At 55.7% G+C, this 21,425-nt stretch overlaps 1 pseudogene; it reads left to right on the top strand.

The window, feature by feature from the left end:
* Positions 1 to 323: 323 nt before the first annotated feature.
* Positions 324 to 19,405, top strand: LOC116592031 (annotated as a pseudogene).
* Positions 19,406 to 21,425: the final 2,020 nt, after the last annotated feature.

Below are 21,425 nucleotides of genomic sequence, written 5' to 3'. Positions count from 1 at the left end.
CCTCCTAGCCAAGGCTGGTCTCACAGCATCGATTTGGGTTTTTTTTTGAAAGGGGCCTCTCCTCCTCTGCCCTCTGGAGGGCTGCAGACACTTGTGCCCTCTATTACCCCCGTTCCTGGCGCCTCCCAAGTCTGGTTGTACCCACCCGGGCTCAACCTTCAGCTGCCATCTTTGTCACCTCGGGCAGCCTGGGGGTGGGGCTGTTTCCCTGGCTCTCTTCTGAAAAAGCCCAAACTTGTGTTTTCTTAAAATTTATTTCACATCAGGCCCAGTGGGGATATATATATTTTTTTTAATGGAGGTTGTCTCTTACGGAGGTTTCATTGAAAAAAAAAAAAAAAAAGAAAGAAACATTAACGTCACATTAACGTCATTTAAAGAAAAAGCGCCTCTCAGCTTTGGAGGTTGGGGGAGTGACACGGCTTTCTGCCTGATTATCAGTTGGGTTGAAAGATTTCGCAGGAAACCAGAGAGAGGGGCATTTCCTTGAGATGATCCTCTTTTGAGCTCCTGAATCCCCTCAGGTCACCAACGGGGTTGTGTGTAAAAATATCACGCCCAACCTGCCCCTTCATCTCATTTTCTCCTGTGTGAATTATCCTTGTAATAATGGAGGTCACCCACTTCTTTGGCTGTGTAGACTGGAAATTTAAAAATCAGGAGTGGATTATTGGCCCGCATGAGGCTTTGCTAGATTCCCCCAAGGTTCTGGACCCAGCCTAAAGAGGGATGGAAATGCCTCTGGGGTGTCCATAGAGGCTACAAGAATTCCTTTCGCTGGTCACAGGGCGAGCAGGGGGACTGGCCTGTGGCCTTTTGTGTCCCTTGGGGTGACAGTTCCTGAGCTGAGACACCAGAATGGAAGACCCCGGAAGATCGTAGACTGGGTTAATAAACCAGCAAATCCAAATTCCAGAGCAGCAGCAGCTGGGGGGTGGAGGAGGATGCCCACACGTGAGAGACAGGGTTTTTTGGGGCAAGCTTTTGCCATTGCAACTGGGTGTAGCCCCTTGACAGATCCCATCACCTCTCGACTTGTGTTTCCCCACCCCCTCTGTGAAATGGTGGTAACCTTTGTAACTGCACCTCCAGGAATCGTGTGAGAATTAAGTAAAATATACAAATAAAGTGCCTGGCATACAGTGGGTGCTGAGCAAATGGTATTTCTTTCTCCACGCTGGGGCAAGGGGTGCATATGGATGTCTGGAGATGAAGTTCAAACCTCTACCCGCTGAAGAGAGTGAAAGCACCAATAAATGGCCAGAGTTCCATGAAGAATTGACCAGCTGCCTTCTTTCCCAGATGCCCGGCATAGCCACCAGGCCTAGAACTGGGAGACAAATTAGGACTCCAAAGAGCACCCCCTTGGGAGGGAGGATCAGACGGGTGTAAAGTTCCCCGCTTCGCCCGCTGGCTGAAGAGGTGCACCTGCAAGTGTCCTTAGAGACTTGAAAGGATTGGGGGTTCAGGTTACCTTGCGAGGCCAAGAGGGCGCCCCCAGGAGGCCCACGGTAACTCGGGTTCCGGATTTCTCACAGTTGGGCTTCCGGAAAACGGCCCGGTGGCCCGGTTCAGGCAGGTTCCGAGTGCCAGGACTCAGGAGCGGCTCTGTCGGGGAAACCAGGGGCATCCTGGGGCGGTGGCTGGCAGGCTCTCCGCGATGTGCTTGGCCTTAGGTGCACGGAGCGGTCCCACCTCACGGGCTGCCTGGCTGGCTGGAGCGTAAGAAGCTCAGGACCCGGACGGAACCCCCTTAGCCAGTACGGGGCTTCCCTCCCGTGCTTCCGGCGAGCGAGACTGAGGCACGGCGTGCGCCCAGCAGCCGCCCCGGACTGTGGTCGTGACCTGGAGGATGCGCGTGCCCTACTCCCACCTTCCAGGGGACCGCAGCGCGCTTCTAGGCGGGCGTGGGGGGCGCCTGATGTCTCCGTTCTGTTTTACAGCTACTCCCCCGCAGGCGCCTCCCTCCTCGGCGCCGTCTTCTCCGGCACGAACTCGCCATCGGCACCTGCTCGTAGGAGGGCGCGCGGGTGGAAAGGTGAGTGGCCAGAGCCCGGGCGTGGGAGGAGAAGCTGTCTGCCTGCCCCCTCTCGCTCTGTGCGGGGGCGCCAAAGCGGGCTCGGGGGCCGGCAGCCCCGAGGTTGGGAGATTCCACCATGAGGTCGGTGGAGCGTCTGTGTTTTCACCTGGGTCACCGAAAAGACAACGTCCCTCCTCCCTAGGCCCGGATCCGGTGTCATCCCCCTCCGTGGCCCTCCTGGGGGGGATGTGGAAACCGGCATTAACCCCACAGCTACGCGCACGCGACGCTCTGAGATCCAGTTCAGCGGAGCACGGCGTGGGGCTCCCCGTGGACGCCCGGCGCAGGCGGCCCTGGTTCTGGCCTCTGACGCGGACGCCCGGTCGCCCGGGCTCTCGCCCCGTCGGCGTCCCGCGGGAGTCCGAGGCGCTCAGGCCGGGAGCCTGACCCGTCTACGCGGGGCGGCGCGGCGGCCTCCCTCGTGCCCCGCAGCGGCCCGGCTGCACAGAGGGGGCCGCCCTCGCGCCTCGCGGACGCCGGAACGCAGCCTGGGCTCCGCGGCCTTCGGGCCCCGCGGTGCCGCCGACCAGGGAGCGCGGGGGCGGGGTGGGGGAGGGGGTCGCGCACAGCGGACCCCGGGCCCGGCGGGGAGGCGGGCAGGGCGCCGCGGGGCCGGGAGGCCATTTTGAGAGAGCGAGGAGCCGCGGCAAGATGGCTGCGTGGGCACGAGGTAGGTCGCGGCGCGGCCCACAGCCCCGGAACGCGCGTCGAGCGCGCCCTCGCGCCCTCGCGCCCTCGCGCCCTCCCGCCCATCGCCGCCGCCGCGCTCCCGGCCGAGGCCCCCCGGGCGCTGATGACGGCTGCAGGCTAGGCCCGCCAACGGCAGCCGGGCCCTCCGTCGCGGCGGCTGCGCCCCGGGCCGCTGCGTGCGCTCCCGCCGGAGCCGCGCAGAAAGCCGCGTGCGGCCCGTGGCCTCTTCGCCCGGCCCCGCGCTCCGGGTGCGGCGAGGCGGTGGCGCGGGGTCGGAGAGCGTGCTTCGCGCTCTTTTCATTCCTTCCGAGGAACGTCAGGCCCACGGCCGCCGTCCGCTTCCTCCCCACCCCTGTCTTGGACCCCGCGAGGCCCGAGCGGCGAGCAGGCCCAGGCCGCCCTGCCCGGGACCTGGTGTGGCCCGGAGCTCGCCGACGGCCTCTGCGTCCACATCGCTCGCGGCAGAGGACGGCCAGGAGGCTCGGTTCGCATCGCCTCTGGCGGTGCTGCGGCCGCGCGGGAGCAGCACCTCGGAGCTCGGGGCTCGTGCCCTCACCAGGCCGAGGCCCTAGGTCAGAGCAGTGGCTCTGCAGCGGCCCCCTTTCCACCCGGTGAACAATTTACGCGCATTTGCCGTTTTTTCCCGCGTAACTGCCCCAGTTGATCGACCGTTGCCCTAAAGCAGGTCCTATGCGTATACCTTTGTGCAGAGTGACTAAGAAACTGCAGTCCGTTTGTGTTTGTTGAGTCTCGCTTTGTACCTAGCCCGGTAGTAAGCTCTTCTCAAGCGTTTGGGCCTCAGCTGGACACGTAGGGTGGTGGTGACTCTTTGTGACTTTGGCTATAGCTAAGGATGTGGCAAAGTCAGGATGTGGAGCCTGGGTTGTCTGCCGCAAAGCCTGAGTTCTTAACCATGGGCTCTGCACGTGCATGCACACACGTAAACACACGGATTCATCACCATTGTGACTGGATCCAAGCCTGTCCTGAATCCAAGCCCCCAGGTCCACACAGCCCCCACCTCACCTATGAGAGCTCTCCTGTCATTGAGACAGGCCCCCAGCCCAGTCTTCTGGCCTAAAATAAATGTTGTTTTAATATTGTGGTGGTCCTGAGCCCCCTGGCAGCCAAGACAAAGAAGAACATGAGGCGATTTATAACCTTGGTCAAAAAGAGAAAGAAAAGGGAAAGAAAGCTTATCAGGGTTTTTTAGAGATGTGAACATTTCTTCCTCTGTAAGATTTATAGAAAATTTAAAGCTTGGTTATTATGTAGGTCAACTACTCATGTCACAGATGAGGAACCAGGCCCAGAGAAGTTAAGTGATTTTCCCCAAGGTCATAAAGTTGGCTAGAAGAGCAGGTACTGGGATCCAGTCCAATCGATTCCTAGTCTGATTTCCCATCCTCTCATGAGCGGGTTTTGGTGGGCTTCTCAACAGTGAAATGGTTTAGTTCTGTTTGGTGACCCCTCTGTCCTCTACCATAAACCCCTCAGACTTGAGTACTGTCTTGTTCCTTTCTCTGCCCTCAGTTCCCAGAGCTGGGATGAGCTCGTCCCTGGATGTCTGCAAATATTTGACAAATGAACATGTGGTTCTCAAAGGCTAAGCCTCTGGTTCTTGGATATGACAGTGGTGGTGAAGGGAGAAGTTCTAGCTTGAGTTTTTTTGAAAAGATTTGGGTTATTTTGAATGTTGCTTTTCTGAGCCCATATATTCCTTAGACCTCGTTCTTTTAGCAAATGGTGTGAGCTGGGCACTTCTCCTTTTGGCAGTGGTCTGGCTCCTAACTGCCCTATCACTCTGTTGGGTCTTGTGGGAAGGAGTCATTTCTCTCTTGAAGGACTATGCTGTCAGTGAGACCTGCAAACCCCTTTAGGGGAACTAAGGAGGTTTCCTGATGACACTGGCACAGTCACCATGAGACCTGGTGGACCCATTCTTTGTCTTGGGGTGGAGATCCAGCTTCTGTGGGCCAGCCCAGGTTTGGTTCCTGAGGCTTCCCACGAATAGCAGAATGTGGCTCATCAGATCCCCAGAACTTAAACAGATAGTCAATTTCCATGGCTCCCAAAAGGGAGCCTTTGAACCCTGGTATGATAACTGTAGGCGCTAAATAAATTTAGTGAGCCTCCCACAGACAGATTCTCTAGAAATTTGTACCAGAAAGTTGTCATCCTTGGGCGTTCGGGGTGGGGGTGGGGGTCTCCTTCTTGGTGAGGAGCCTCTATTGGCTGAAACACCACAACAAATCCTGGCCCAATCCTGACCATCATCTTCTGGCAGACTCTTGCTAGACAAAGTGGGGTGGAGAGCTGGGGCCAGTTTATAGCAAAAGCCCCAGCTGTGGAAGAAAAACAGGGTTCAGCTCCCCAGATTAGTTACTGTCTACAAGATTCAAGGCCCCAAATAATGGCTGGCCTCTCCCCTCCTCTGTGCCAGGGGAAGACATGTAAATACAGCCACACGCCAGCTTAGGCAGTAGATGTGTATAAATCGAATTTAGCAAATCAGATCATGGTTTAAATGCACTATTTAAAGCAGTCCTGCAGTGAAGCCTTTTACAAAGGGAATAATCATTTTGTGATGCTAATCATCAGCCTCCAATTTATCTCCTTTGTAAGTTCAGATGTTGGTGCACTGGGTGTTCTGAAATTGGGGCGCTCTCGTGTAGAGCTCGGGCGGTGGCTGTCTGCCTTCTTTTTTTGACCTCTCGTTTTAAATGGGTGCCTGTCCTCGTTCCCACTGGGGGCCTCAGGATGCTTGTCACTTAACTTGATAGTTCCCATCCATCCCATTCCTTTTTTTTATAATCGGATAGAGCCTACCCTTCAGCTGCTCCCAGCCCCCTCTCCGAGATCTGCGCCCTTCCTGGGGGGAAGATACAGGCCCTGCTGTTCTCAGGGCATTAGAACCAACTCCTTCTCTGATCTGAACATTCTTTTGTTTCTCTGAGCTTCTGGTACCTCTGGTGCTGCTCGTAGAGATCTTAGCGTCCCCTAGATAGACGGCAGGCCCTGAATTCAGTAGGCGAAGGGAATGCAGAGCCCACTTTCTGAATAGGCACTGTACAAAATACTCTCCCCATTCACAGCAAAATAACTGAGGCCTGGATGTCAAAGTGACTTTTCCCACAAGTTAAAATCGGGACTCAAAGGAGAACCTGTCTCCTAATTGCTATAAAAGTGTTTTATACACTAAGCTGTAATGCCTTTCTTTGCGGAGAAAATAGAATAAGAGACCATCTGGGTGAGGGAGGAAGAATGAAGGGAAGGAGATGGAACAGAGCGGAATAAAGGAAATGGGCAGGAAGCCGGGGGGCCGCGAGGAGCCTGACCTTGCTTAGCTCACAGGCCCTGATATAGTGTCTTTGTCAATGCTGCCACTATTGGCGCGTTCCTCGGTAATTACGACTGTGTGTTGGCATGGCGACTCAGAGTACGAAGACTAGAAGCACGGGGTAAATGCACGACTTGTTCTTGCCTTCTAAATCAGAGAGGAGCTTTTGTGGGTAGTTCCTCCAGGGAGACGTGGTAGAAAATTCACCAGCTCCCGTGCTGGAGCGTGGGTATTCGCAACCTGAAGCAGCCGGGTGGCCCTGATCGGGGGCGGCACACCCAGAGGGCCTCACCGGGACCTGCTTCCAGTGCAGAGGTCACGCGTAGAGCCTCCCTTCTGTGCCTTCCTGTTGGTCTCTGTTCCTGAGCCTGTGATGTCAAGTACACCCATGCCCTCTCACCTCCAGCTTGCCTGTTTCAAACAGGTTTATGCTGCAGTTGCCCTGAACTGGATTTCTCGTAAACTCATCTGTCTCATAGGTGAGTATGAATTGGGGGGCTAAAAGGACAGGCTGAGGGGCCCGGCTGGAGGGACGGGCTGGGCGCCCACTCCTTGGAGACACTTGGGCCCCCTCCTCATCCGAAAGCTGGCGGGGTTGCTGGAGTCAAGAGCTGCGCGGTCCGGGATGCCAGCCACTGTTGGTCTCCGGAGGTGTGGTCAACACAACGTGCCAGAACGGGGATAAAAATTCAGTCAAATAGGATACAATATTCAAATTAGCTTTACCTGTTTCTTCTTACTTTTCAGTGTGGCTTCTAGGAAATTTGAAATGATACGTGCTGCTCCTATTTTATTGGCCTGGACTAGAGAATTAAGATCTCTTCCAGCCCTGGTGTTCAGTAACTAATCCTGGTCTATCCCTGGAAGGTCCCTGGCCACAGAGAGCTCTGTGTATAGAAGGCCATGGAAATGCCAGGCAGGAGGCCACTAGAGAGGCTCAGGTCTACAGGGCTTTTAGGGGTGTCTAGTACAGCCCCTTAAGTGGGAGTTACCCCCACGGTCCGTGGAGGCAGAAAGTCTGAATCTAGAGGCAGCATTGGTTTTCAGAGTCTAGGGGAGAGAGCCAGTGGGTAACCCCAGGAGTCTTTGGATGGAGGTTTGGCAGTGCCCCATGGAGTTGGTATGGGGACAGATGTACGTGACAGGAGGGTTGTCCTGGGGGTGGACCACGTCCCCAGGCCCCTATTCCTGTCCTTGCCGTGACTGCATAGTCTTCCAGGCGTGTGGAAACCACAGGGTGTGGGAAGGCAGCTGTGCATCCCAAGTTCATCCCAAACCCACTTTAAGCAGGTTTCCTTTGGCCCCAGGCCTCCTTGTTGCCCCTCTACCGGCTTTCCCTCCTCCCCTCAGCTGTGCTGCTCCCTGCGAGCTGAAGCTTCTGGGATGTGCCTTGGCTCAGAGCCAGCGTCGATGTCTTCGAGAGGCCTCCTGCCCTGGCTCCCTGCCAAGCCTCAGGTCTTCAGAGATATTTTCTGGGGAGGTGCTGGGCTCATTCTGCTGTCAGAGGCCAGAGGGGCCTTCTCACTTCGGAGGACCCCTGGCTGTGGGTCCAGCCTTGCTTCCAGCCCCCTTCCCCTCTCAGGAAGTCCATTGTCCTGCCCCAGAAACCCAGGACTCTGTTAATGGTCTCCCAGCTTCAGCAAACCTGGAGTTTATGAAAAGACAGCTCCTCACATGAGCCCGGGAGGTGAGGAATGGGCAGCCAGGAAATCATAATGAGTCACGATAATGATGGCAGGAACACTTTATTGAACATTTTTGCTGTGCCAAGTTCTGTGCTAACGCTCTGCTTGCTTTATCTTCTTTAAGGGAAGCAGAAAGAGTGGGAAATGTAATCTAGGGTCTGCCCTTCTCTAAGCCGGATGTCATTAGGGGATCGCTTGGGGCGTGTCTCAGAAGCTACAGCCCTTGAGTGGGTGGTGGTCTGAGTCCCCCCATGGGTCCTCTTCTCCCAGCAGTCTGCCTGGGCTTTTGGGGAGCAGCATGAGCTTATATCGGGGGCTTGAGGGTGGCTGCGTGGTGTCTCCTGCTTTGGGCTGACCCAAACAGGCACTTGTAGAGGAAGGAACCAGGTAATGGGTAGGAAGGCTCAGTGCTGGGCCCCCGGGATCCTTGGTTGAGGCGTTAGGAAGGGTGACAAGGATCCCACCCAATCCTGGCTTTTGTCCGTGTGAACTAGCCTGGCTTGCCTCAGTCCGGAAAATCAGGGGTTGGCCAAAGTCTGCCAGTCTGCGCATGGTGCCAAGGGATTGTACCTGCCCAGGGGAAGGTTGAGCTGCTGCTTTTGAGAATGTTGCATTCCCCTGAGGTAGCACTGAGTCTGCTGGAGGTGGGGAAAGGATCCACATCCTCTGTCCAGGCTAATCGGGTCATTAGCATGACCAGATCTATCCCCCCAAGTCTGGTGGCACAGGACAGGAGAGACGGGAGAGCCTCCAAGGGCATGTCATTTCCTTGGGGAGCACGAGGGAGAGGGACATTAAGGAAAAGGGCTGGGGTTTACAGCCGCCCTTCCCAGTGGGCCTGCAGTCTCCTTTACTCCATTTTTAGGGGTTTCCAGCCCATTGTTCTTCCTTTTATATCAGATTGCAGGTTTTAAGATCATGGTGGTGGGAAGCAGAGCATGCAGCCCAGTGGGCATCGGGGATCTGTCTGATCTAGTTCAGATCCTTTTGGGCACATGATTTCCCTTCTCTCAGAGCCAGTTTTCTCATCTGTAAAATTGGGGATAGTAATACGGAGCTTGTGACACTCGAGAAATGTCAGTTTGCGTCCCCCATCTGCTGCTGTTACAGGATGGGTGTGCAAGCACCGGGGCGGGGTGGGGTGGGGTGGGGTGAGCACGCATGAGCCGGCAAGGCTGTGCTGTGTGTGACCCTCTCACTGGTGGACTGCACGTCAGTGACGAGTGGAGATGCAGGGAAAGCAGCCAGCGAGGGATCGGGCTCAGCCCTCGGCCAGTCACTAGAATAAGTCACGATGACTGCCAACCACGCATAAGCTCCAAGCTCTGGTACCTAGAGAACCCCAGGAGAACCCCTGACCTGCTCCCTGACCCCTCAGAGCAGAAGCCAGCCTAATAAGGTTCATATTCAAGGAGCGATAGCTTGACTCAGACTTTAGGAGTTTAAGAGAGGAGGAATTCATTTGGAGTGGAGTCATCAGAGAAGGCTCACTGGACCCAAACAGGTCTCCTAGGCTGAGTGGGAGAAGGAGAGCCCCCCCAAAAGTTTGGAGGTGGGGTGGAGCAGCAGGGTAGACTCCTGCAGGGCTGGGCCAGAAATCTGGACACCGAAGAGCAGGTCAGATGTGGAGGGCAGAGTAAGGGAGCTGGTCTCACCACCACGAACAAGGTCAGCGTGGGAGGGCTGCCAGGCCAGCCCGAGCTGAGCAGGTACACCTGCCCTGACCTTTCCCACCTCTGATGGCTCTTGGGCTGCACTTGAGCACCTTCAGGACTATCCCATGAAGCCGTAAGTGGGTTTGCAGAGGAACCATGGAGCTCAGGAATTGGAAGGCTTCCTGTGCCAGACTATATTTTTTCTATTGCCTTCATTTATCCATTCAACACTGATTGACCAAGCACTATGTGTCAGGCTCTAGACAGTACCTTGGGGATACAGAGAAGCAAACCACGGCCTCTTGCTCAGACTTCAAACTTGTGTAATACAGAACTTCATCCGTCCGTCCAGGGTGGGAAGGCCAGGCTGGAGGAAGGGGTCCTGGATGAGTGGAAGCTAGAGGTAAGATAGTTCTCACCAGTTGGCAGTTTCCTGGCCTCCCCGCCCCTCTCCGTGGCCCAGGAGCTTGGGGGAGCAGGGTCAGAGGCCATTTCATGCATTGTCTATGGCAACCTTAAATTGCCATTAGCCTGGGCTAAAACTTTAATTTTCCAGAGTCCATTGGTTCTGTATAGAAAGAGGGAGATCACAATTGCCTTTTCTTCACTGAAGAAACAACTTTGATATTAGGAATCAGTATGGCAGTAACCTATCGAAATTTCCATGTGGGATCAGTAAGGAACACCTTAAGTGCAATCAAATAATAAGTGACATCTGGGTGAATTCACATACAGGTGTTCCCTCCTTGGAAGAAATCCGATATTGTTTGGGGCCTCCAGCCAGAGTCCTCTCCTGGTTCTGCTCAGACCGGATCTTGAGTAGAGTGGCTGGGAGGTAAGCCTGCATGTGGCAACACTGGGCACCGAGCTGCCTCTTCTGGAGTTTGGAAGAGTCATTTTTGTAGCCCCTAGGCTGGGGCCCACCCTGCAGATGAACCCTCGGTCCTAACGCCCAGACGGCGGGCTCTGTTGGTCCATCCCTTGCCCCCAGGAGTGGGAAGGCCAAACAGATTTAATTTTATTATTACTATGACTTTGGTGGTTTTCTTGTCGAAATCAGTGTGTGTGTGTTTTAGAAGGATACAACCCTAGAAATAACGTATTTTTAAAGTACTTGTCAAAGTTGTAGGAGGGACTGTCTTCATGGAAGATCACTCCAGGTCTTTGAATGGAGCCCCAGGTCCTTGGCCACTAGAAGACTCTCCGTGGCAGTGTCTTCCCTCGGCTTCTGTATGGACTGGCCGACTGCTCTCGTGGGCAGGATGACCACACGTGAAGCAGGCTTCCCTCCGTGGGCGAGTAGGAAGCAGGTAGTGAGATACAGAGTAGTTCTTGACTCTGCTTCCAAACCTTCCGCCTTTCTGCCTGGGAACCCAGAGGAACTCGAGAGAGTGATTTCCCAGGAAGATGCAGCGAGTGACCAGGCATGGTTATCCAGATGCTGGCCAGCAGCGGGCCTTTCCTACACTGGGTGGCCTCGGTGCCCTTCTGGCTCTTTGAGAGGGAGTCTGAATGAACGTCGTACGCCCGGAGACTGGCCTTGGGTTTCTGTTTGTGTAGCCAGTCAGGCTTTAGTGGTGAAGCTTCAAGGCTGACCTTTCCTCCAGGACAGAGTGTGTGCGTGGACTCCCATGCCAGCCCCTGACGTGCCTCTAGAGGAGAAGCCAGGGGCACGGAGGTCCTGTTTTCCTCTCGTGTTCCTTCTGTCGCCTCCAGGACACAGTCCAGAAGCTGAAGACAGGGAAAGGAGAGGCAAGAGGCCTGGAGGAAGAGTCGGAAGGTGGGTCCTGGCCTGACACAGGCCGCAGGCTGTGTGTGTGTGAGTGTGTGTGTGTGTGTGTGTGTGTGCGCGCGCGCGCGCGCGCGGGTCCCTAGATCATTCTAGTGGCCGCAGCAGGCTCTATGCACGAGGTAGTTAGCGGCTGTAGGTGGCGGGTCCCAGGTTGATTTGGGTCTTGGGTTACTATTGTTTTTTTTCTTCTTCTGGAATAAAATAACCCAGTTTGGGGAGGAAATAAAAAGGAAAACCCCCCGATGGTTCTTAAAACCAGCTGCCTATTAGGTTGACCTTTATGAAATTTCTTTCTTCTAGATCTAGACCAGTCGAAGATTGATAATTTTGCGTGGTTCGGCCTAGTCCATTTCCATGCCTCTGGGCCAGCGGAGAGGGAATCACCACTGAGTCATCCTGAGCAGCATGTTTTAAAGGGTCTCTGAGAGGTAAACCATTTGTGTTCCTCTTGGCCCTCCATACCTTGCTTACTATTTTAACTGACGGAAGAAATCACCCCAACCTGTGGATTCTGTTGCATGGGGAAAGGACACCAGGCAGCCTCCCCTGTTCCCCTGGCTTTAAGACACACCATCTTGAAATGCAGGGTAATTAATAATGAAACACCTATGCTTCAGTATTGAAGAAAAAAAAATTTTCAGAGCAATTCTGACAACCCTGAGAGCTGAGAACCCTTCCAAACTTTTCTGTCTCAAGAGGCACCTGCCTCCATCTGGATGCGTGCAACGGTGTTTTACTCCACCTCCCGCGTGGCCAGCGGTCCCGGGAGACGGGGCGAGGGAGGAGGTGGGCAGGAGCTAGCGTGCAGCCTCTCCGTAACCTTTCAGCCACCCTGGTGCTGGGCGAGCCGGACTGTGGGCTTTCGACTGAATGCGCTCCGGTCCTGCATTCATTACTCCATTGTCAGCCTGTGTGTCTGGGGCTGCCTCCGGGTGTGTGTGTTTCTTTTTGTGTCTGCGTGTCAGTGTCAGGCTGTGTGTGTCTGTTTACATCGGCCTGTCTGGGCTGCTCAGTGCGACAAGATGCTGGGGGTTGGTGTTGGTAGGAGGGAGGGCATTTCAAAGCCCCAGACCTAGCCCCTCGGGGATCTCGGGAGATTTATATAGATGTGTGTATATATGTACACACACACGCACGCGCACACACATGTATATGTTGTGTGTGTGTGTGTGTGTGTGGTTTTCTTAATGATGCTCATTGTGTGGTGCTGCCTGAGAGGGTCCGACCAGGTGTGGTGTGAGCTAGGCTGGGTGAGCCCCATCTGCCGGGGGCCCCCAGACTCGCCCGCCCGCCCCGCCGTCCGTGGGGAGCCCGTCCCTTCGCAGCTCACGGTCTCCTCTCTAATTTATTAGCTGGGAAGGAGGAGAAAATGAAACGTTGCCTGAAGACAATGGCCGAGACAGCAGGTCCCACCCCGCACAGCCGCCAGCACCTCTCCCCCCCAGCCCTGTCTCCTCTGCGTTGAGGATCTGTGCGCGACACTGCTCCGTCGACACTGCTCCGTCGACAGTACGAAATGAAAAGAACCCCCAATCCTGTCTCTACAAAAACGTGTCTGGCCGTGGACACGCAGGGGTAGAACTGTCGAAGGTGGAGGTTCGAGCCGGACTTCGCTGACCACTGGCCCCGCATCCACTCTGGGGCCCCCACCTTGGAGTCCCGGGACTTCTCCCCAGCTGCCAGCCAGGCGGGGGAGCGGAGGGGGGCCCAAGCAGCTGCAGGGGCTGTGTTAGTAAACACTTTCCTGGGTTCCCATTTTCTTCACTCCCCCCACCCTTCTTCTCTCCCGATGCCCCGTTACACCCCCGCACCCACCCACCCCAGCATCCCCTTTTCTGTGGCCTGCACAATGAGCTCATTGTCCTGGGTGTGATTTGAATAAGGGATCGGCGGGCCTGTTCCCAGCATTGTCCGAGGGGCTGGGAAAAACCCCAGCGCAGGCAGGAGGACCAGGCCAGACAGAGACAGATGCCTAAATTAGCAACAAAGCTTTGTGCACGTTCCCCGGACAAGGGCTTGCCTTGTTTGCGTGGACTCGAGGGTGTGGAGCTGGCCGGCTGCTCGCATGTCTCCCCATGTTAATTAGTTTTGCATGCATGTCTGAGAAGGTGCCGGGGGAGATGTGTTTGCCTTTCCCTGGGAGGGGGACCTGTTTGTGGCTGTGGGGCTGAGCGAGGCTGGGCCTACCTGGGGAGCCAGGCTCCGAGGCTGGGTGGGAGTCCCGGCTTCCTCATCCTGCTTTTCTCTCTCTCTGCCCTTTGCGGGGTTCGGGGGGAGAAGGGGGTGGCTGGCTTTGCTCCCTGTAACCCCTCCCTTCTTCCCCCACTACTTCTGAAAGTTGGTTAGCTCTGACTACAGGGAACTCACTGGCTTCTACCCAGACCCAGGCCAGTGCCTGTCCATCTGGCAGTCTGTCTCTCGTGACACAGGGCCCCCCGGGACGGGCAGCAGAAGCGGCCAGTCTGGGCTCTTCTCCGTCCCCGAGCCAGATGGCCAGTCTGCTTATCGCATTATGGCCTCCCTTGGCCCCAGACCCCTGCCGCCCACATTTGGGCCGGGATCTTATTTGGGATACGAGGGAGAAGCCCTCTTTTAGGCGCCAAACAGGAGAGGTGTCTGGTCGACAGGCACGAGGCATGTCCTTGCCTCTGGCTGGCTTTGTGGCCTCGGGCGGGCCAGTTCTCCCCCGCACCCCAAATCTCAGTGTTCTCACTGGCAAAATGAGTGAGTTGAACTCAGGAATCTCTCCGTTCCTTCTCGCTCAGAAAGTCTATGACAGTGATCAATGCAAAGCTGTGTTAATGTCACAGTCCCTGGTTTAGCACAAGGACAGGAACGGGACGGGACTGGTGCCTTCTGGCCCAGGGTGAAGAAGGGTAGTGGGATTTCCTTTCCCTTGACACTGGAGTGTGGGCCACTGTTTTTGGAGTAGGTAAGGGATTGGGAGCTGGCAGAGTGTCTCTGCGCAGGCCTTCCAGACCCCCTGTTAGCAACCCAAGCCCTTCTCCTCCCGCCTGCCTGGCAGAAGGGAGCTTGGCAGTGGCAGCGAAGGAGAACTGGAGTGAGAGCAGCTGCTGGCCAGGGCCCTGGGTGTGTCCTGGTCATCCCCTACAGGCCCTGGCATGGGGGACGGGGCTGAGAAGGGGCTGGGTGCCTGCTGAACTGAGCCTTCAGACAGCTTTCTGGATCCTGCCTTCACATCTCCAGTGCTGCATAGTGACGCTGGCACGTGCAGGGGGACACGGGGCACAGCCCCTCTTGTCCAGGTACAGGGGTCTCCGGATCCAGTGACCAGGGTTCTGGCCTTCAGGCGTTTCTTCGCCTTTCCCCCTGCTCAGCCCCACTGGCCCTTCTGCCACTGCTTCCCAGTAATTGAAATGACAAGCCTGTGGTCCTCACAGTCTAGACAGCCCCGTGCCAAAACCTCCAGTTCCTTCCTGTGGGGTCTTTATCATGGATGGACCCATCCCATCTCATTTCTTACAGATCTGGTGACAGCATGCATACAGAAGGCAACCTCTTTTCCTGTGTTTGTGATTTAAATGGTTCATGATGACTTTGGTTCAGGAAGTACTGGGGTCTTGAGGGAAAAGCTTTGAATGTCCCAATTCCTCCTCTCTTCCTTTGCCAGCCTCCCCCACCTCTGGCACTCCGCCCCCGGATGCCCCTCACTCTGCAGTCAGGCAGCTGGCCACAGGGTCCCACAGGAAGCCTCTGGGATTACCCCTGGTGGCGCCCAGTCCAGGCAGGGAGGCCCTGGGCCTGCCTTCCAGTGCTCACCATCCTTCCCTCCCATGAGGCTCCAGCCAGCCGCCCCCGGCCTGTACCCTTACCATCGCTGCTGCCCCCCCCATCCCCTCCCCACCCAGTCTCCTGGGCTGCTCCAAGCTCCAGCTGGGTATCTGGAGGGGGGGGGTGAGGGGTTCGCACGAGCTCAGTGAGGAAGGGTACAGGGATTAGAGCTCATGGCAGAACAGAGAATAGGGCCCACAGTAGGAGTGGGGGAGAGAGGGCAGGGAGGGCCCTGGGAGGCTGCCCGCTGCCCTCCCTGCCCCTCCCCTCCTGGTTTTAGCTGCCTCAGCTGTAGCCTTGAGCTCCTTAATCTGGTGATCAGCGTGGTGGTGGGGGGCGGGCTGGCAGAGGCTTTAGGAGGTGACAGGGGATCCTGGGAGTCGCACTCCGCTAACCGAGCGTCACGCAAAGCCAGGGAATCACATTCCAAGCGCGGCTCCCGGTCCTGAGGCTGGACCCCACATGAGTGGTACCCAGTGGAGGGCCGGTGCACAGGCCCCACAGGCAGCCAGCAGTGTCACCTTGTCCTTTGTTCCTCAGGAAGAGAACTCCCAAGACAGGCTCCTCTGCCCTGTCTGCTTGGCTATGGTCTTAACTGTCCCCACCCTTGCCCAGTCTCCTAGTCCTCTGGCTCTCTTTTCCAGGTGGAAGTAGAAATCTGCAACGGGTAGGGATTCCTTCCTCTGGCAGCCTGTCAGGGCTGGTCAGAAGAGAGGGATTTGCTCTGGAACGAATCAAGTAGGCGGGACAGTGTGCCTTCCTGGCTCACCAGCTTTGACAGAGCAGCCCTGAGAGAGCCGGGGGAGAAAGGAAACGGAGGCAGGGATGCAGAGCCCGAACCCACATGGTTTGGAAGCTTCGGGTGCACCAGGCCAGGGTGGCCCCAGCCTGGGACTTGAGTTGGAGAGAGGGCACGGGAGGAGATGCCATGGGCCGAGGCCCAGATCCGAGCTCTGCTTCTGGCATCCCTGCACAGCAGCGCCCCCCTGACTCTCAGAGTCTCTCAACCCTCATCTGTAAAATGGGAGGAAAGATCCTAGCTCGGAGCTGCTGTGAGGAGCATTAAGTACATGGGAAACACCGAATAGTGTTCATTTTCCTTCTCCCTTTCCCCCGTTAGAAATGGGGCAGGTATGAAGGCGTTGAGCTCCTCAAGGTCAGTTAATACAGCTAGATTTTGAGGACCGAGGACGGTGACGATATACAGAATATTTAACCATGGGCACCGGCCAGTCACCGTGGCAGCAGGCCCAAATCATCAGCCCAGGGGAGGGCACAGCTGGGCCGGAATAAGTTCATTTGTCTTTGTGTCTTTCTGCCCTGTCACGTGTCTGTTCATCAGCAAAGCACGCAGACTTCCCTCGAGGGCAGTCCCTGACAAGGTTGGAGAATGGATCCCCCAGTTCGCCTTTGCATTCGGAGCAGCTCAGGTCGGCCTGGTGCGGGGCCCCGGAACCCCACCGGGCAGAGGACCCAACAACACAGGGTCATGAGCTGAGGTCCTTCCCAGCTTCGGGCCCTTGTTTCCTTGGGTGAAATCCTTGCCTTTGAGGGCCCAGGTGGCCTGGTAGAGTGACGAGGGCCTAGGTGACAAGGGCCTAGGAGGATGCGGCCCTGCTCACCTGGAAGTCAGAGACTTGGACCCCAGCCCGTGTTCCTGCTGAGTATGAATAGCCTTGGGTGTGCTTGGCCTGGACAAGGAGCACTGGATAGAATGGCATCAACGGTGCCTTTTAGCTGGGACATTTTACAATCTGGAAGTTGGTTCTGCTTTTTCTCCTCTGTTACCAGCAGTCTGTGGCCCCAGCCCCCGCGGCTCACAGGAAACACAGCTCCTGCTGTTCCCTTCAAGCTGCGCTGGGATGCAGGGAGACCCCCTTACCCGGAGGCTACGAACAGGAAAACCCAGCTCTGTGCCGGCAAGTGACTTGAAGCTGGGTGGGGACCTGCCCTGGAGCAAGACTTGGGCCCGAGAGCACATCTGAGCCAAGTCTGTTCCCAGCCTCTGATCTGGAGCCCCCTTGGCTGTTTCTCTTTCCTCTGACCTGTGTTTACCCTGGTGGCTCTGTTTGTCCCCGGCTGACCCTCGGGGTGGTTTTGCAGTATCCTCCTTGGGGCTCAGCCCACCGTACTCCCGTGGGCCGGGGCCTTTAGTCGCTGATACTCTAAGCCCCCAGAAACAAAGCTTGGGGGAAAGGCTACTTCTCAGAGCCTCGCCCCTCCCCACAGCACGCCCAGCCTGGGGGCTGAGCTCTGGTGTGGGCATAAGTGTGGGCCATGGAGTCAGGTGGCTGTGGGCCTTTTATGGCCAGTGTGACCTGGGGCTAGCCCTTTACCTCTCTGAGCCTCTTTCCTTAGTTCTAAAATGAGATAACCACACCTTTTTCATCAAGTTGCAGCGAGGCCTAGAGATAATATAGGTAAAACACCTTGAAATTATAGGGTTACTCTATTTTTTTTTTTTTTAGGGTTACTCTCTTTTACCTCCCAGTGCCAGGTGAACCCGGGGGTTCCAGAGGCCACAGACATAACCCATTGTCTTTCCTGACCTCTTGTCTTTGAGTTTCAGGCCTGCTGTGCTGGGAAGGCTCCAGAACAATCTCAGGGGAGCTCTTCCCCTAGCCCCAGGGAGCAGAAATACCTACTTCCAGCCCTAATAATACCTGAATGAGATTTATAGGACATCTTCCTCCCCAGAGTGCAAAGCTCCTTCTCACATATTATTCTCTTATCTTTAGATCTTCCCGTGCAGTGTGATGGGACAGCCTCTTTTCAGCATCTCTGAAGATGGAGACAGAGAGGAGCTGTGGGTCTTGCCAAGGTCACAGGATTGGAGTCCAGAGCCACGTCACTCCCGGACATGGGAGGTCATCAGCAGGGGAAAAGCCAAGCAGAAGGGGAAGATGCAGGATCCGCCTTCCCAAGGCAGCAGCAGTCAGGGGCCAGGATGGATGAGGCGGCCGTGGGCAGAGACGCAAGCTCCTCTCCCATCCCTGCCCATTTGGGACTTTGCAAAGGACCTGGGGAGACATACCCCGACCATCCCACAGGGTGGGGCCTTGGCCTTTGGCCTGTGGGCTCCTGTCTTTGCTGTGGTCACACCGTGTGCCTGTTCAGGTCTGAGGGCCTCTGCCCATGCCTCCAGCTCTCTGCCATCCTTATTTCCACCCCAGAGGGGCAAGGGCAGCGTGCTGGGAGGTTGCCAAAGCTAGGGGCTCCAGCCTTCTAGGAGTTAACGACTCCCTCTCCCCAGCTGTCCTCCCCTTGGTGCTCCTCTTCCTCCCTCCTCCTGCTCACAGCAGGCAGGGCCTGGACCTGGGAGCCATGCCGCTGTGCTGTTGCCACGGGAGCCGGGAGGCAGACCTGAGCTATGCAGGGGAAAGGCCCGGCCTGTCAAAGTGTCTGAGATGAACCGCCGCCGTCCCTGTGCAGCTGGGCTCAGACGTGTCTCGGCTCTTGTTCTGTGCCTGAGAATGGCGAAGCCCAGTGAGGTTCAAGGGCAAACTCACTATTCATTAGTCAGGGGTTCTTGACGTCCCGTCTCTCCCAGGGATGGGATCCCCCACTCCTCTTTCTCTCCCTCCTGTAACACATTCCTGGGTGCCTTTGGTGAGGACTACACCCTCTGCCTCTGCCCAACCTCTTCTCCAGAGGCCCCTAAATAAACTCCCCCCAAGGAGACCAGGCAGGGCAGAGACAGTGGCCACAGTAAACCAGGCAGGACTCTAGCCATGCCAGCCTGCCCTCCCCCCAGCACCCCGTGGGCCCCATTCCCCTCTGACTCAGGGTACCCCTGGGCCACCGGCACGCACAGGCCGGGACAGGAGGAAGCCACTGGCTGCTGCCCCGGGGACAACAGGCCCATTCTCTGAGGGCTCCTTAGTTGGCCTGCACAGCCTGAATTTCACAGCTGTCTCTTCTGGTGCCTTTCTCTACGATCACGTGTCTGTTTTAAGACACTCAAATACTGTTGGCTGGAGAATGTCAATCGTATATTCTGTAATGTGGCTGTATCAGAATGTAAAAGACATACAGACTTAGTCACAAACTACACCGTTAGGAATTTACTCTTATGGTTCTATATGTAAAATTTCCAAAAAAAAAATGTGTACAAGGATGTTTGTCAGAGCATTTTCTTTTTAAGAATGTAAGAACATGGAAATGAACCTATGGTCTGGTCATATGGTGGAATATTATACAGCTCCAAAAAGCACTGTGGTAGGTCTCTCTGTGCTGATATGGAAGGTTGGCCAGTATATATTGATGCATGAAGAGAATAAACTGCAGAACAGGCCACAGAGTATGATTTTATTTACATGTATTTAAAGGTGGCTCTGCCTTGGGCTCAGGCCATGATCCCAAGGTCCTGGGATAGAGCCCCGCGTCAAGCTCCCTGCTCAGTGGGGAGCCTGCTTCCTCCTCTCTCTGCCTGCCTGTCTGCCTACTTGTGATTTCTCTCTCTGTGTCAAATAAATAAATAAAACCTTAAAAAAAAAAAAAAGTCAGTCCTAATTATGCTTGTATCTGAAGAGTTTCTGGAAACTTCCAGAGTTGGAAGATGGACAGATGCCTTCTTCTGTACTGTTACTTGTTCCTTCCATGCCTATGGAATGTTTTCATTGAAAAATTTAAAGACACTATTTAATATAATGGGCTTAACTTCTTTTTGGTGGGGGGGCGCTTAACTTCTTTTAACCAACTTAGGATAAGAGCTCCAGGAGGATGCTGGTGGTGTTGCAGGGAAAAAAATCCCAGAAACTCTGCCATTGGCTGTTTTCAGGCCTAAGAAGCACACATCGTCGTTGTTATGTCTACTGCGGTTAATTAAAAGCTTTACTAAGTGCCAGGCTTAGTATCTCTGGGTCTTCCTTCGGTGGCTATCATTCCAATTTGACCATGTGGAAGGGTAGTTGACTGGTTGGTCCGAGCTCCTCAGCAGGGAGGAGGTGGGGGGTTCCCTGTTTTCATGGGAGCAAACCTTACCCCTCTGCCTTCCAGAGCTGCCTTTTTGGGAGAAGACCTTGGAAGCCCCCGCCTAGCTATCTCCTCCCCTACACCCCAGCCAGTCCAGTTGTGGGACTGGGCTGGGACCTATTGTTGGGGAGGGGCTGTCTCTGCTGCCTAGTAGAAGTATCATCAAGCTGGGGGGCTGGTCAGGCTGGGGCCAGCAGGGGGGAAGGAAGGGGCTGTGAAAGGCCCAATTTGCATAAGCAGCATGTTTCATGAGAGAGACATCCTCAGGAGGTGCCCAGTGCCAATCGCCTCCTCTATTTGCTTTGCCCCTGACCTTTCCCCTCGAAAAGGAAGTGGACCAGCAAGTGTCTCAGAGGAGGCAGCACGGGGTGGGTTAAACCCACTGGAGGCTGGGGCCACCTGGGCTCCCCTCAGCCTCGCTCCCCCTGCTGTGGCCTGAGAGGGGCAGGGAAAGGATTGCGCTGACCCAGATGGCACAGCTGCTCAGGAATCCCTGAGGCCTGGGTGGTAGCAACGGTCACCCTGAATCAGCCATGGAGCCAGCAGAGAGAGGAGAAAGATGCATTATGAATGACCACATGAGGAGTGGGGACTCCTTGGAACTCCGTTGGCCGTCAGTATTATTGGCACATTCATTTTAGGGGTGAGGATGGTGAGACACAGAAAAGCTAAGTCACAGGTCCCAAGCCACACACACAGTGCCAGAACCGAGGTTCCAAACCAAGTCTCTTTGACTCTGAGGTCTGTATCCTTAACCCCACGGCAGTCATGTTTGGCTGGGCCACATAAAGGAGGCCCCCAAAGCTGCAAGGTCTCCTTGCCAATCCCCATGCACAGAGACATTCACCCTTCTTCTGCAAGGTCACCACAAATGGTCCTTTGCCTGAGGTCCTCCCTCAGTTTCACCTAATGCCATCTGTCTCCTGCAGGGTGCTCAGCCCTGGCCTGGACAGTGGAGTGGAGAATGGGCGGGGGGGGACTATAGAGCCTTTCACAGTTGGGGCTTTCGTCTTGTCTGGTAGTATAACCTCTCCTCCAGGGCTGTCCAAGGGCAGTACGGTTGTCCAGATGGGCTTTCCTAGAGGTGGTGGTCTGGAGGCAAAGATGCTGCCCCAGCTGGTCAAGACAAGCCTAGCTGAGCACTGGAGAGCTGGGGCAGAGTCCTGGGGAAGGTCCAGGGTCTCCACCTGGTGGAAGTGGGAGTGGGGGAGGTCTGAGGGTTAATTAGATGTCACAGACTCACAGTCCCCTGGTTGCGGGTCATCTCTTACTCCATACTCCTACTCCTACCCCATACTCCTACTCCTAGAGTGCTTCTGTTCTTCCTTGACTGGAAGGGGCCTACCAGGGACACGAGGATCCTCCCAGGCTCGCCCCCGTGCTTCCCAGAGGCTGGCCTGATGGAAGGCTGAGGGAA

This window comes from Mustela erminea, chromosome 5 (genome assembly GCF_009829155.1).
Source record: "Mustela erminea isolate mMusErm1 chromosome 5, mMusErm1.Pri, whole genome shotgun sequence".
NCBI lineage: Eukaryota > Metazoa > Chordata > Mammalia > Carnivora > Mustelidae > Mustela > Mustela erminea.
Note: the sequence above shows the minus strand (reverse complement) of the source record. Positions and strands in the feature narration are given on the sequence as shown.